This window comes from Pleurodeles waltl, chromosome 4_2 (assembly GCF_031143425.1).
Source record: "Pleurodeles waltl isolate 20211129_DDA chromosome 4_2, aPleWal1.hap1.20221129, whole genome shotgun sequence".
In the NCBI taxonomy this organism is placed as follows: Eukaryota; Metazoa; Chordata; class Amphibia; order Caudata; family Salamandridae; genus Pleurodeles; species Pleurodeles waltl.
In genome coordinates this window covers 868,924,544-868,939,052 of record NC_090443.1, presented here as the reverse complement: position 1 = coordinate 868,939,052, position 14,509 = coordinate 868,924,544, and positions in this window count along the sequence as shown.

The following is a 14,509-nucleotide window of genomic DNA, read 5'->3' as shown; positions in this document are numbered from 1 at the left end:
GGGGGAGCGACCTACCCTTGGGTCAAGGGTCGCTACCACTGTCGCGCAGCGGCCGCCATAAGAGGTAGGAGGGGGGGGGAGGGGTCAGCTGGGGGTGAATGGGAGCTGGGGGGCGGGGGCGTGCAGGAGGTCGCGGCGGGAAAGCGCGAGGGAGGGGGGGGGACAGGTAGAGTGAGAGGAGCTGGGGGAGGGGGTTTAGGGTGGAGGAGGGTGAGTGTTAGGAGGTTTGGAGGTTAGGGAGAGAGATAGGAGTAGGGTTGTGAAGATAGGGGAGGGGGGGTTGTAGAGGTGGGTGAGGGAGAGAGGTAGAGTGAGAGGATAGGGAGATAGGTAGTAGAGGGGGTGGCGGGAGGGGGGGAGAGATAGAGAAATAGATAGACAAAATAGATAGAGAAGTCGATAGATAGGGAAATAGATAGATAGACAGATAGGTAGGTAGGAGGAGGTGGAGAGTGGGGGAGTTAGATAGTGAGATAGGGAGCTAGAGAGATAGGAAGATAGGAGGAGTGAGGGAGGTAGATAGCGAACGGGTTAGCTAGGGGTGAGAGAGGGGGAGGCGAGTGAGGGAGGGGGATGAGGAAGGAGCAGGAGGGCAGGCTCGGGGGAAGAAGACGGAGGAGGTAGAAGAGCCGAAGACAGGAGAACAGAAGACAGAAGCACAGAAGATCGGAAGAGCAGAAGAACAGAGAAGAACAGAGAAGAACAGAGAAGAACCGAGAAGAAGAACACAGAAGCACCGAGAAGAACAGAGAAGAAGAACACAGAAGACCGGAAGAACACAGAAGAACAGAAGGGAAGAACAGAAGAACAGAAGAGAAGAACAGAAGAACACAGAAGAAGATTGCAGAGGGGGGGCGAGGAGGAAGAGACAGAGAGGAGGAAAAGAAGCAGGAGCAGGAGAGAAGGTGAGTGGCGCGGGGCAGGGCGAGGGGCTGGGAGGAGGGGGGTACTTACAGTTAGGTGGGTCTCAGGAACACAGGAACTCGGGAACTTGGAGGAGCTGCAGCGGCAGGGGGAGCGACCTACCCTTGGGTCAAGGGTCGCTACCACTGTCGCGCAGCGGCCGCCATAAGAGGTAGGAGGGGGGGGAGGGGTCAGCTGGGGGCGAATGGGAGCTGGGGGGCGGGGGCGTGCAGGAGGTCGCGGCGGGAAAGCGCGAGGGAGGGGGGGGACAGGTAGAGTGAGAGGAGCTGGGGGAGGGGGTTTAGGGTGGAGGAGGGTGAGTGTTAGGAGGTTTGGAGGTTAGGGAGAGAGATAGGAGTAGGGTTGTGAAGATAGGGGAGGGGGGGTTGTAGAGGTGGGTGAGGGAGAGAGGTAGAGTGAGAGGATAGGGAGATAGGTAGTAGAGGGGGTGGCGGGAGGGGGGGAGAGATAGAGAAATAGATAGAGAAAATAGATAGAGAAGTCGATAGATAGGGAAATAGATAGATAGACAGATAGGTAGGTAGGAGGAGGTGGAGAGTGGGGGAGTTAGATAGTGAGATAGGGAGCTAGAGAGATAGGAAGATAGGAGGAGTGAGGGAGGTAGATAGCGAACGGGTTAGCTAGGGGTGAGAGAGGGGGAGGCGAGTGAGGGAGGGGGATGAGGAAGGAGCAGGAGGGCAGGCTCGGGGGAAGAAGACGGAGGAGGTAGAAGAGCCGAAGACAGGAGAACAGAAGACAGAAGAACAGAAGACAGAAGCACAGAAGATCGGAAGAGCAGAAGAACAGAGAAGAACAGAGAAGAACAGAGAAGAACACAGAAGAACCGAGAAGAAGAACACAGAAGCACCGAGAAGAACAGAGAAGAAGAACACAGAAGACCGGAAGAACACAGAAGAACAGAAGGGAAGAACAGAAGAACACAGAAGAAGATTGCAGAGGGGGGGCGAGGAGGAAGAGACAGAGAGGAGGAAAAGAAGCAGGAGCAGGAGAGAAGGTGAGTGGCGCGGGGCAGGGCGAGGGGCTGGGAGGAGGGGGGTACTTACAGTTAGGTGGGTCTCAGGAACACAGGAACTCGGGAACTTGGAGGAGCTGCAGCAGCAGGGGGAGCGACCTACCCTTGGGTCAAGGGTCGCTCAACAATGGTGACAATGGGCAGCCCTGGTGCGTGTCCCAGGACACTGTGTAAGGTGGTGCGATGTATTCCCCTGTTTTAGCTCTCCACTTAATAAAGGCAGCCGGGAGATTAAACTTCTTCAATACTGAGAATAAATATTTCCATTCTGTTGAGTCAAATGCTTTGTGCAACTCCAAGGAAAAGCAGCCCGCCTCAGGAAAAGGAGCACGTGCCAGCTCCATTATTTGATAGAGGCGCCTAATATTTATGGAAGTTCTCCTGTGAGGTACAAATCCACATTTACCAGTATTGATCAAACCAGGGAAGAGAGGAAGCAATCTCTGTGCTAGAACCTTGCAGAGGATTTTGTAAACCGTAGTCAGGAGAGACAGAGGTCTGTATGAGGATAAAGCTTCCGGTGGGCAGCAAAGGTTTTAATATGGAGGTGATCAGGGCCTGACCTGACATGGCTGCCAATTCCCCAATGTCAAAGGCAGCTCGATACAATTTCTCAAGCTGTGGTATTAAACATGCAGCAAACGTTGAATAGAATCTATGGTTAGCCCATCCACCCTGGTGTTTTATAATATGCAATTTCCCTAATACCCTCATGCAGTTCTTCCACCATTATAGGTGCTGCCAGCATTGTGCGCATGTTACCCACAAACCGAGTGAGCTGGAGGTCTCTTAAGAAACCTTCCTGAAGCTCAGAAAGAGGCACTGGGCCAGCTTCATACAAGTTAGCGTAATACTCTTGGAATGCTTCATTGACTGCCAACTGTGTGGTGCATTGCATCCCAGTAGGCAAGAGCATTCTAAGTATCACAGTAAGGGATCTGGGGGGTACGAGGGGCTGAATCATATGCGCTAAAAGTGTGCCAGCTCTGTCCCCCTCAGAATGTATCCTATCCGTGTAGGTGGTGTGGTCAAACAACCACAATTGCTCTAATGCTTCATCATGCTGTATTCTTCTTGTAAGCCCAGCAGGCAAGATCATTAATTACTGCCTGCTCTAGGGCACCCTTGTGTTGCAAGCTACTCACCTGAACTCCAGGTGGTTCCGATGGGGAAAAGATAATTCCTGAATCCCAATGAGAACTGACAGAGCAGCAATGAAGGACACACTGCAACCATGGGAGTTTCTAAGGGGAAAGGGGCTTGGAATGAGAGAGAAAGAGAGAAATACCAGGACTTCTGCGTATTTCGATTTCTCTACTCTGGGCACTGTTGAGTTCAAGGCTATCTGGATTCTGGTTCTGGATTCAGGATACTAGCAATCAGGGTTATTCATATACAAGGGTCTGGACTCTGATTTCCCTGTAATAAAACCACACTTTAAAACAGGAAAAACTAAACAGATCTTTGGCATTAACTAACGTCAAATCAACACACCAATAATTCACACTAGAAACACTCCCCAGGGTGATTCAACTATTATTTTGGAATTAACATGAAGTGGAATTTACATGTACAAGGATTTCACTGAGAGAAAATAACTGGGTTAATCACAACAAAGCTACTTCAAATTCTTCAGTAGTTCAAGTGTCTCAAGAGTTCAAGGTTCATATGCAAATATGCAATGGCAATCAGATTATAGTTCTCAATTGTCCCAAAAGTCTTTAGAACACCAACACCAGATTCTGATCGAGAAAATACGGATTGAAAACCAACTTTGAGCACAAGATCCAGGAAGGCACAGCTATTACAAGAAATACAACTTTTCTCTAATGTCTTTTCAGTCATGAGATTGAGCTGAATATTTTTTGCTGGCTTTAGATGAGTTTGAATAATCAGCACTTGTCAAGATCCCAAATTAAACCAAAAAACTTGTGTTACCTTATTTGGGATCACTCGTGTCTTTTTGCCAGCGCAAGAAAGCATGATGACTTTCAAGCTGCTCGCCTTTTAAAGGTACTGTGGTAACTGCTGAGAAGATCGGAAATACTAGATCGGAACTTCAGGAAGCGCATTGCTGCGAGGGGAAGCCTGTCACTGTGAAGGCATGGATGCCGCTGCAAAGAGAGGACTGCCACTGCGAAGGGAAGGCTGCCGAAGATCGGACACAGGTAAGCCAAGCTTCCAAGTTAAACAAGGCCAAGCAGAGTTTAGTCTGAAACACTGGCTTTTATAGTGCGCCCAAATCAGGTGCAAGGAAGCACATGGGGAAAACAGAAGAACCTGTTAGTCATTATTGAAATTGCAAATGTATCTCAACAGTCTTTTTTTCCATTAGGAAGCGCAATTAAGAATTTGCTAGTCATTACTGTAATTGCACGTTTCTCAACTTTCTTTTTTCCATTAGGAGGATTAATTAAAGAACCCACAATTGTGTACAGTTCACATGTGCTTCCTGGATTACCTAGGTAAGGCCCAGGTGTTCAGAAGTTATCTTGACAACAAGAATTGGTCTAGATCTGCTTTAAACATTGCCATTATGTTAATAACTGAGTTGCCAAGATATACAAGGTTCCAAAGACATAACATGATTCAAACTGGTATTGTGTTTGAAAAGAAAATAACAACATCTATGATATCACTCATAAAGGGGGGAATAAGGCATGACTAGGCCTGCTCACAGCTGGGACCATACCACCATGCTGTCCTAAATTCAGACTAGATTTGTTAGAATAGTGTGCCTAGTGCCCGCTGCTATAGACACCTCTCCCATTATGACCACCTTAATACCTCTGATTCCACCAGTGGTGTTGAGGCCATACCTTGGTTAGTAGTGAAGTTCAAGTTAGTAGTGAAGTTCAAGTTACTTACCATCTGGCGTGTATCACTAGCAGGATTCAGGAGGCCATGAGGCTCAGCAGCCTCAGAATCATTCTCACCAAAACCCAAGATAGAGGCTGAAAGATCGGAATCATAGCCTGAATATCCTGGACTCGCTTTTCTGGAGGATATGCCCGAAACTGCACTGTGCCCAGAACAGCTCCAATGAAAGGGAGTATCTGAGAGGGAGTCAGGTGTGACTTCGGCACATTTATATTGAACCCCTGTGTGTGCAGGAGGTTTTCTGTAATCTGAGGTTGGGAGACCACTTTCTGGGGCGAGTCCGCCTTCAACAGTCAGTCGTCCAGGTAGAGGAAGACTGAAACCCCGAACCTACGCAGATGACCTTGAACTACCACCATCACTTTCGTGAACACCCGAGGGGCACTGGTTAGCCCGAAGGGGAGGACAGTAAATTGAATGTGCTTGTGACCTACTCCGAATCGTAGGTAATGTCTGTGGGCAGGCAAGACTGCGATATGGAAATAAGCGTCCTGCAAGTCCAATGCTACTATCCAGTCTCCTGAGCCCAAGGCAGACAGGACAGGGGCCAGGGTGAGCATTCTGAATTTCTCCTTCTTGAAGAAGAGATTGAGGACCCGAAGGTCTAGGATAGGATGTAAACCCTTGTCCTTTTGGGGCACCAGAAAGTAGCAGGAACAACAACCACATCCTACTTCTGGTGCACGGACCCTCTTTATGGCTCCCTTGGCCAAGAGCCCTGCAACTTCCTGGCAGAGAAGTGCCAAATGATCCTCCAGTACACACAGCCTTATGATGGAGGCAAGGCTGGTGAGCCAGTCTCAAAGGGGAGCGAATGATCTTCAAAACTCACCTGTCTGTAGTGATGGATTTCCAGTGGGGCAGGTGATGGTGAATCCTGCCACCAACTGGTCCGGAGTTGAAAGACGGAAAAGGAGGGCTTGGAGTCTGCAGCAGGGGCGGGGTAGACTGGGCAGATCTCTGGTTCCCAGTCCAACAGCCACATGGGATCCCACATCCCCGGCCACGCATGGATGAAACCACATGTGTGGTACAGTGGCTGGGAAAGGAACTCGACAGGGAGCCCCTTCTGTTGCCGCGAAAGAGGCAAAAGGCAGACTGTTGGGAACAAGAGGCAGTCGAAAGGCCGAGGGGCCGAGCCGTAGCCTGAAAGTCCTTGAACCTCTCAAGCGCCGAGCCCGCCTTGTCTCCAAAAAGACGGGTACCATCAAAGGACACGTCCATAAGGGTCTGTTGGACATCCCTGAGAAATCAGATGTTCTCAACCAGGTGTGATGCCTCAAGGCCACTGTCTTTGCAACTGATTTACCCAGAGAGTCGGTCATGTCCAGCCCACATCAGATAGTGAACTTAGCCGCGTCTCTCCCATCAGCAGCATCTTGGGAGACGATAGCACGGGCCTCCTCCTATATCTGTGGCAAGACTTGCGTGACCGTATCCCACAGTGAGTGAGTATAACAGCCCAAACGGCATGCAGTGTTCACTGACCCGAGGGCTTGACTGAAGTAAGAAAACAACTTCTTCCCAAATTGTTCCAGCCTTATTGATTCCCTATCTGGGAGTGCGGAAGGGAATGTGCCTGAGGAGACGGAAGCCTGGATGACAAGAATCCCAGGAGTGGGGTGTTGGGAAAGGAATTTAGGGTTGTTCGGGGCAAGCCGATGGCGGCGTGCAATTGTCCTGTTCACAGGAACCCCTGTGTTGGGTCTCGACCAAGTACCCAAAAGGACATCGGTGATGGCTTCATTGAATGGAAAAAGAGGCTCAGATGGGCCCGATGGAGACGGAACGGGGTCAGGCTGCCCAAAAATGAGGCGCATGGCCTCATAGAATTCCTTTCATTGTTCAGGGATCGCTACGGCTCCCAGAAACTCGGGGAGGCTCTGAAGGACGGAGGCTTAGAGCGTCGACGCTCCTGCTGCGTTGCATCAGCTGAGCGACGGAGCGAAGTTGAAGGATAACGAGATTTCTGAGACTTCTTCTTACCTTTGCCCGAAGACATATAGGACGACGAGTGGTGGTGGCACTGCAAACGGTCTTGAGACCTTCCTCTCGAGCGAGACTGGGACCGATGCAGAGTCGAGCGCTGCACCACCATAAGCTTGAGGTACCGCATGGCCTGGCACTCGGAGCATGACTTCGGGTTGTGGTCGCATTCCCGGCACCACAAACAGACCCAATGCCCGAAGACATATAGGACGACGAGTGGTGGTGGCACTGCAAACGGTCTTGAGACCTTCCTCTCGAGCGAGACTGGGACCGATGCAGAGTCGAGCGCTGCACCACCATAAGCTTGAGGTACCGCATGGCCTGGCACTCGGAGCATGACTTCGGGTTGTGGTCGCATTCCCGGCACCACAAACAGACCCAATGCGGATCCATCACTGACATCATGCGGTGACAGTCCTCACAAGGTTTGAATCCGGTCTTTGGGGACATCTTGACGCCCCAAAACTTCACACAAAAAAATTACAAAAATGTCGAAGCAGTCAACAAATGACTGGGGTAGCTCTCTCCGGATCAGCGTGTAGCGCGGAAAGAAAAGAACTGACGTCACTACGCTGAGGCAGCGTATATATACTAGATGTCATCACGGTGACTACGACGTACAAGGGTGTTGTTCGAAGAAAAATCTCCGGATCCAGTCTGACACCTGGGGGAACTTCTAAGGTATGGAATCTGCAACTAGAAGCCTCTGTCAGGTATAACAATCAATGGCAGTGCCTAGCATTTCCCTAAATACTGCATTCTCCAGGAGAGACGGCTGCAGATGCCATGTTGGCACTGGTGCAGGGATTTAGCCCCACTGCAGGGCTATCTCCAGTGGGTTATGGTCAGAGAAAGTCTTCCTTAAATAGGTCATGTCAGTGAAGAGGCATTTCATATGGGCGGGAATAGAGGCCGTGTGGTGCGAAAAGAAGGAGTATTTCCGCTTACCTGTGTTGTGCACTCTCCACACATCTGCCCAAGCCCAAGGAATAGCTAATTCATAAGGGATTGCGCTTGTCTAGCTGAGTTAGTGTGGAGCATTGGGGGATGGGATCGATATAAAGCAACGTCTAACACTGCAATAAAGTCCCTGCCTATAAACCAGGGGATATGTGCCCACTCTACTAGTACAATGGACAGCCTCTGTAGAAGCACATCTTGTTTAGTATTGGGGCTGTAAACAATTCCCAAAACCACCTGAACCCCATCCAATAGACCTTGTGCGAAGACTTAACAGTCCAGTGCATCGATTTTGGTGTCCTGTACCTGGAAGGGGACCCCAGCAGGGATCCAGATGGATGCCCCTCTAGAAAGGAGTATGTTGTGGCAAACAGCTGTCCCCTCTACCTGTACTCGTTTATTCTCCTCAGGTGCAGAGATGAGTTTCCTGCACATACATTATGGAAGCCTTCTGGCGATGGAGTTGCACCAGAATTCTGTCTTTTGTGTAGACAGCCTAAGCCCCTGACATTACACGTCAGTATCCTGTAGTATTTTAATGTAGTTGCCATTACGTTACTGTGATAAATATCCTAGCCATCATAGCGATCCACCCCATCATTCATCTGTAGGGCATTAGGATATATCTGGTGTAAAAGAAAACAAATCCCAACCACAAGATCCAACATAAAACATCTGTTCGACCAAACAATAACATTCAACACAAACATAATTAACCTGTAATATTGGGTGCAATTGCTGAAGGAGGAGGCCAAGAGTAAATGGAGAGCTCTACAGCGGCTTCTGCAAAGCATTTATGGAACTCCCCAGACAGTCGTCGCCCATCGACCTACCACCTGAGAATCCACCAAATCAGTCAGTCCAAAGGGGAGTGTAGTACAGCAAAAAAAAGGGGGGACACACAAGGCATGTGGAGACCCCACTCACACATAAACACAATGTGCAACAGTCAGATGCAGAGCTGCAAATGAAAAGCTATCCCACAGTGAGGAAGAATGAGGAGACATGAGACAGGAACAGCAGGTATGTAAACAAGGCAGCATTGAAAGTGGATAAAGTAAAGTAACCACCAGTTGACGTGTAAACAATTACTGGTAGGGGCTGCTCCAGCACTGTTCAAATTAGCGTGATCACAGTCTGCGGAGTTACAGTAGGGAAGAGTGCAATGCTGGTGTTTGAGTCTGAGTCTGAGTGGGTCATGGCAGAGGAACACGAGGAGGATCTAATTGACCGGGTGTCCATGGATGCCGCTGTCTCCCTACCCTCCAATGCCTTCTGGGGTCAAGGCACCACAGTTGACACTCTCCTCTGCCTCCGTTTACATTGTCAAGGCGCTCTTGGATAGCCGTTCCGAGGCCATTCTGAAGGAGGCTGGCGGCGAACCGTGGGATATTGATGTTCCAGCCAGTCCTAAGTAGCCTTTGGAGAATCAAAAAAACAATGAGCGTCCATCGTTTATGACCTTCAAACTAGCCGGGAATAACAAGGCATAACTGACACCCTCACTACGGAGCTGTTTCTTCACTGATTGGTATGAGGCACGGTGTCTTCGCACTTCAAGCGTGTAGTCTGGAAAAAGAGACTGTGACATTGTCTACAGCCATAGGTGCTTCCTTTCTGGCCATTTGAAGAAGGTGATCTTGATCCCGAAATTTCTGGATACAAAGGTTGAGGTGGTACCCCTGGGGATGGCCAGCGCATTGGCATTCTGTGGGCCCTCTTCACCAAAAACAAGGCAGAAAGGGGGGATCTGTCCTTCTCAGCCAGTATTCAATAAAGAGTGTTGGGCTAGTGCCTTCCACTCCTTCCGGCATGCCCACTTTCCTCACATTATTGCGGCGTGCCTGCTCCTCTGCATCTTCTGCTCTCTCATGTAGTATCTTAAGTTGCCGCTGGAGGTCTGAGATGGTAGTAGTGTTCTTAAAATGTTTCAGCCGTGCGCACTTTGTTGACCATTTTATAGTGGTCATCTCTTAAAATACTCAGGACTGCTGCTATGGAGTCTATACGGTGTTCAATAGCTGTCCAGGAATATCGTATTTCTTTCAGGATCAGATCTAACGTATCAGCTTATTTGGGAGGAATACAATCCTCTGATGTAGGTATGGTGAAGTCCTCAGTCAGACCCTGACAGGGTGGTACATTTTCTTTTGGAGATGTGGGTTGCGTTGCCTTGGTGCTCCCCATAATGGTAGCTCAGGATGTCATAGTTTGCCACAGGGGAAATTCCGCAGTTGTAACCAGCGTACACAGCACCTCGCAAAATGCTGTAGAGCCAACAAGGGTGGAGGGAGGCAAATACCGCCTGTGGCAACATCAATTTGACCACATATCCCACAATGTCTTTTCAGCTCCTCTAATGTCCATAGAGGAGAGTTCAGCAGTGCCCTGCAGTACGAAAACGGCAGCTGTGTCCTAACAAAGGAGGGCAGGACTACAATGATGACAGTCAGGATCTGCGCGCTTTCAGTACGCCTGGGCCGTGAAGCTTATCAATGCGAGGAGGCAAATGGGCATAGACCATTTTATGGGGACATCTTACCACCTCCTGCCCTTATACCAACTGTAAGTGCGCTCTCCAATGGATAGCAAGAGGACAGTTCACAACAGGGAGGCCCCAGGGTGCCGTCAGTCTGGTTCCTGGGAAGTTTCCCTCTGCAGTCATTGCTTAGAAGCCAGGTCAGTACAAGACACCGGGCCGGCCCAGGCGCTGCCAAGGCAATTATTTCTGGGGGTCACCACTAGGCTCAGTGCAATTCGAGCGATTCTCCTCATCTCCAGCAGGCCCAAATGCCGAGCTCTGCCATGCCACTTCCGGCAGACGGAGCAAGTTCATCCAGGCAGGCAACCCTCCGCAGGAAAGCCTGCCACTACTTCAGTTCACCACAAAAAAAATCCTTGGGCCCTGGCATACAAGCCTGATGGACCAATCGTCCTCAGCACACAGATATTTGGCCTCCACAGGAGTCCTTGCATTCCTCGTTAGTATCTCCTTAATGCGAGCCCTGCTAAAGCACACAAGCTCTGCCAGTTCGCCTTTCCCCGTGAGCAGTCGATGCGGCCCATGCAACAGCCTGTATAGAGCCACCCGGGCTCTCCTATACTTTGTTGCCTTCCCGGGTGCGAAGGCAGGCTTGCAGCATCACGTTATAAAAAGTAAAGCAGAGCTGTGTTCGGCAGACTCCACGTGTATGTTAGAGCCAAGTTTCCATTTCTTTATTTATGCTCGCTAGCGCGGGGGCACAAAATTACATTGGCAACGAGGATGGGATTTTCTAATTAAATAAATACCAAACAGGACCTGCGTTCTGACGGACCACCAGCGTGCGACCTTCCTCCGAGTGCTCCTGCACTAGTGGCAGGAAGAGAAGAGGTGTGCGGCGAGCGTGAGGCCTTCTACCTAACCAACACGAGATACAGTGAGGAAGGTGGGCGGCGACCTACCGTGGGAGAGTCTGCGGCGTCCCACGAAACCGGTGCCTGAAATCGCTCGCCAGGTCGGACGAGGGGTGTGCAGCGTGATCGGCCGACGCCCAAGGGAATTCCACTGCGGAGTTCTCGAGCCGAGGTGAGAAACCGCGAGGACCCCAAGGGAGCCAGCAGCAGTGTCTGCAGAGAGCCGAAGGCTCAGTCGGAGAAAGTGTCTCTCTGTGAGCCGATCAGGAGAGGAGTGACGCTGCGGGGACAAAAGTGAGGCGCCAGGCGTGAGGAGCCCAAGGAACTCCACAAAAAAAAAGTAAGGAGGTGGCTGGACTGAAAAGGAGAAGACTCAGTGCCCCCCCCCCCCACATCAGAAGTCACACCAGAAGCCCTGCACTGAGGATTTCTGGCACTTCACACCCCACAAAACAAGGGGAATCATCACCTTCATCCCAAAAAAAAAAAACGAATAAAAAGAAACAATTTAACCACTAAAGACAGTGAACAAAGAAGGGAAAGAGGCAGTGTGCTAACAAGAGTGCACCACAGCAGGACAATGAACCGCACCCAGCGCACGCCACCCCTAGTGCACACTCGTCTGTTGCTGCACTACCCCCGTTCAGTCAGCTTGTAGACCCCACCACTGCGGCTCCACGATGGTGCCTGTGGTTAGGTCTTTTGGACAACTACTTCTGTGCCACGCGAGAGACAGATGGGGCAGTGCGCAGATCTTTGATGCTACTGATGGGAGGTGACGAGCTTCACAAACTTTTTTACTCTGTCCCGGACATGGGTTACAGGACAGACTACGAAGCGGCTGTGGCTGCGCTAAACAAGCATTTTGACCCTCAAGTCAACCTGGATTATGAGCATTTCAAACTCCACCAGGCCCAGCAAACAGATGTGGAGTCGGTAGATATGTTCTATGCTCGACTGCGGAAGTTAGCCAGCACGTGTGTCGGTTTGAACCAGCACGAGGAAATCAGAGCCCAGATTATCCAAGGTTGCCTGTCCAACATGCTCCAGAAGCTGATAATGCGCCAACCAGGTATCTCCTTGGACGGGATTTTGATACTGGCTCGCTCCCATTAACTCTCTGCGGTCCAGGCGGACGCCATTGCTGCAGCAAGGGGGCAGTCCATATCAGCCGCGGCGACCACACGACCCACTCAAGTGAAGGAGGAACGGGTGGAGGCCATCCAGCCTCACCAATCATCAGGTCATCGTCCTCCCGCCTCGAAACCAGGATAGGGTGTCTGCGGCAACTGCGGGTATGAACACAGGTCTGCGAGTGGGAGCCCGGCGAAAGAGAAGCCATGAAACCGGTGTGGAAAAATCAATCATTTCGCCAAAGTGTGCAGTGCCGGAAAAGGCAGACAAGAAGGCTCAAAAGGGATAGAGGTAAAGGTTAGGACTGTCAACACTGAACACACTGCGCCAAGGGGGCAGGTGACTGCGAGGGCCCCAGTGTTTGAAGAGGACGAGGAAGAAGACATCTTCGTCATTTCATTCACGGGGTGGAGGCAGAACAAAAGGCGGCCTCCCCCTATGAGCACGGTGCAAATTAATGACATGCCCGCTACCGTGCTCATAGACACTGGGGCATCAGTCAATGTCATGGACGACGCCATGTATAGATAGTTGTCCCTGAAGCCATGCCTGACTCCAAGTTCCATCAAAATATACACTTACGGAGGCCGTGACCCACTACCCCTGAAGGGAACGATTGAAGTTTCCGTACCCAACGGCTAGCTCTCAACTGGGGCAAAGTTCTATGTAGTGGCTGGCAACTGAGGCACCCTGCTGGGATGCCACACGGCAGAAGATCTTGAGTTAGTATTCTTCGCACGTCAGGTGTATGACTCGCACACAGAGTCCCTTCTTGGTGAGTTCCCGCAGCTGTTTGCAGGGCTGGGGAGACTCAAAGGCAAGAGCGTCCGACTGCACATTGACCCCTTGGTAGTGCCGGTGGCACTGAGATATCGTCGGGTGCCTTTCCATCTAAGAACAGCTGTGGAGAAAGAGCTGCAATTGCTTGAGTACCAAGGTGTGATCGAGAAGGTGGAGGGACCCACCCCGTGGGTTTCGCCCTTGGTAATCACAACCAAGCCCAAACAACCAGGAGCTATACGCCTCTGCGTGGACATGCACTTGCCTAACAAAGCTATCCAAAGAGAGAGACACATCATGCCCACCAAGGACGACATCATTGCGGACCTTAATGGTGCACAATGGTTTTCTAAACTAGGCCTGAACTCCAGCTATCACCAGCTGGAGCTCCATCCAGATAGCGGGAACATCACAACCTTCTTGACATACGTGGGATTAAGATGCTACAAAAGGCTAAGCTTTGGGGTGTTGTCAGCCGCAGAGGTGTTCCGAAAACACCATCAGGGAAACTCTGTCTGGACTGTCGGGGGTTATCAACCTCAGTGATGACGTTCTGATCTACTCCAAGACAAGGGAGGAGCATCACCAACACTTGAGAGCCACCCTGCAGAGGCTTGCGGATGCGGGCCTCACACTGCACAAGCGAAAGTGTGCGTTCTATCAGACGTCCATCGAGTTCTTTGGTTACATATTCTCAAAGGATGGTCTGAGGGTGGACCCGCGCAAGGCCGACACCATTCGCCAAGCCCAAGTTCCGCAGAGCGTCACGGAAGTGAGGAGCTTTTTAGGGATGGCCACATACTGTGGCAGATTCATACCCCAGCTAGCCACGATGACGGAGCCTCTTAGACAGCTGACAAAGGTATCTCAAAGGTGGGAATGGAGTCCCACTGCGTATAAGGCGTTCCGCGATGTGAAAGCAGCGTTGCTGGTCAAGTCAACCATGGCGTATTTCAACCCCCAAAAATGAACGGAAGTTGTGGTGGATGCCAGTCCGGTAGGTCTGGGAGCAGTCCTCTTGCAGGAGCAGAAGCATCAGGAGTGGGCCCCAGTTGCATATGCCAGCCGAGATCTCTCGGCTGTAGAGACCCGTTATGCTCAAATAGAAAGAGATGCGTTGGCAAACCGATGGGCGTGCAAACACTTCCATCTATACGTCTATGGGCACGAATTTCAGGTAGTGACGGACCACAAGCCACTAGTGTCACTGTTGGAAGGGAATGCGTGGTTAGCCCCACCAAGGATTGAACGCTGGGCTGTGCTGCTCCAACCTTACAGATTTCATGTCATCTACAGGCCTGGGGTGAACAACCCGGCTGACTACCTATCCAGACACCCCACTGCAAGTGCACAGGATGAGTCTCAGGAAGGCGATGAAGAAAACATGGAGGTGTTTGTGAACATGGTCATCCAGTCTGCCTGCTTTACGTCGCT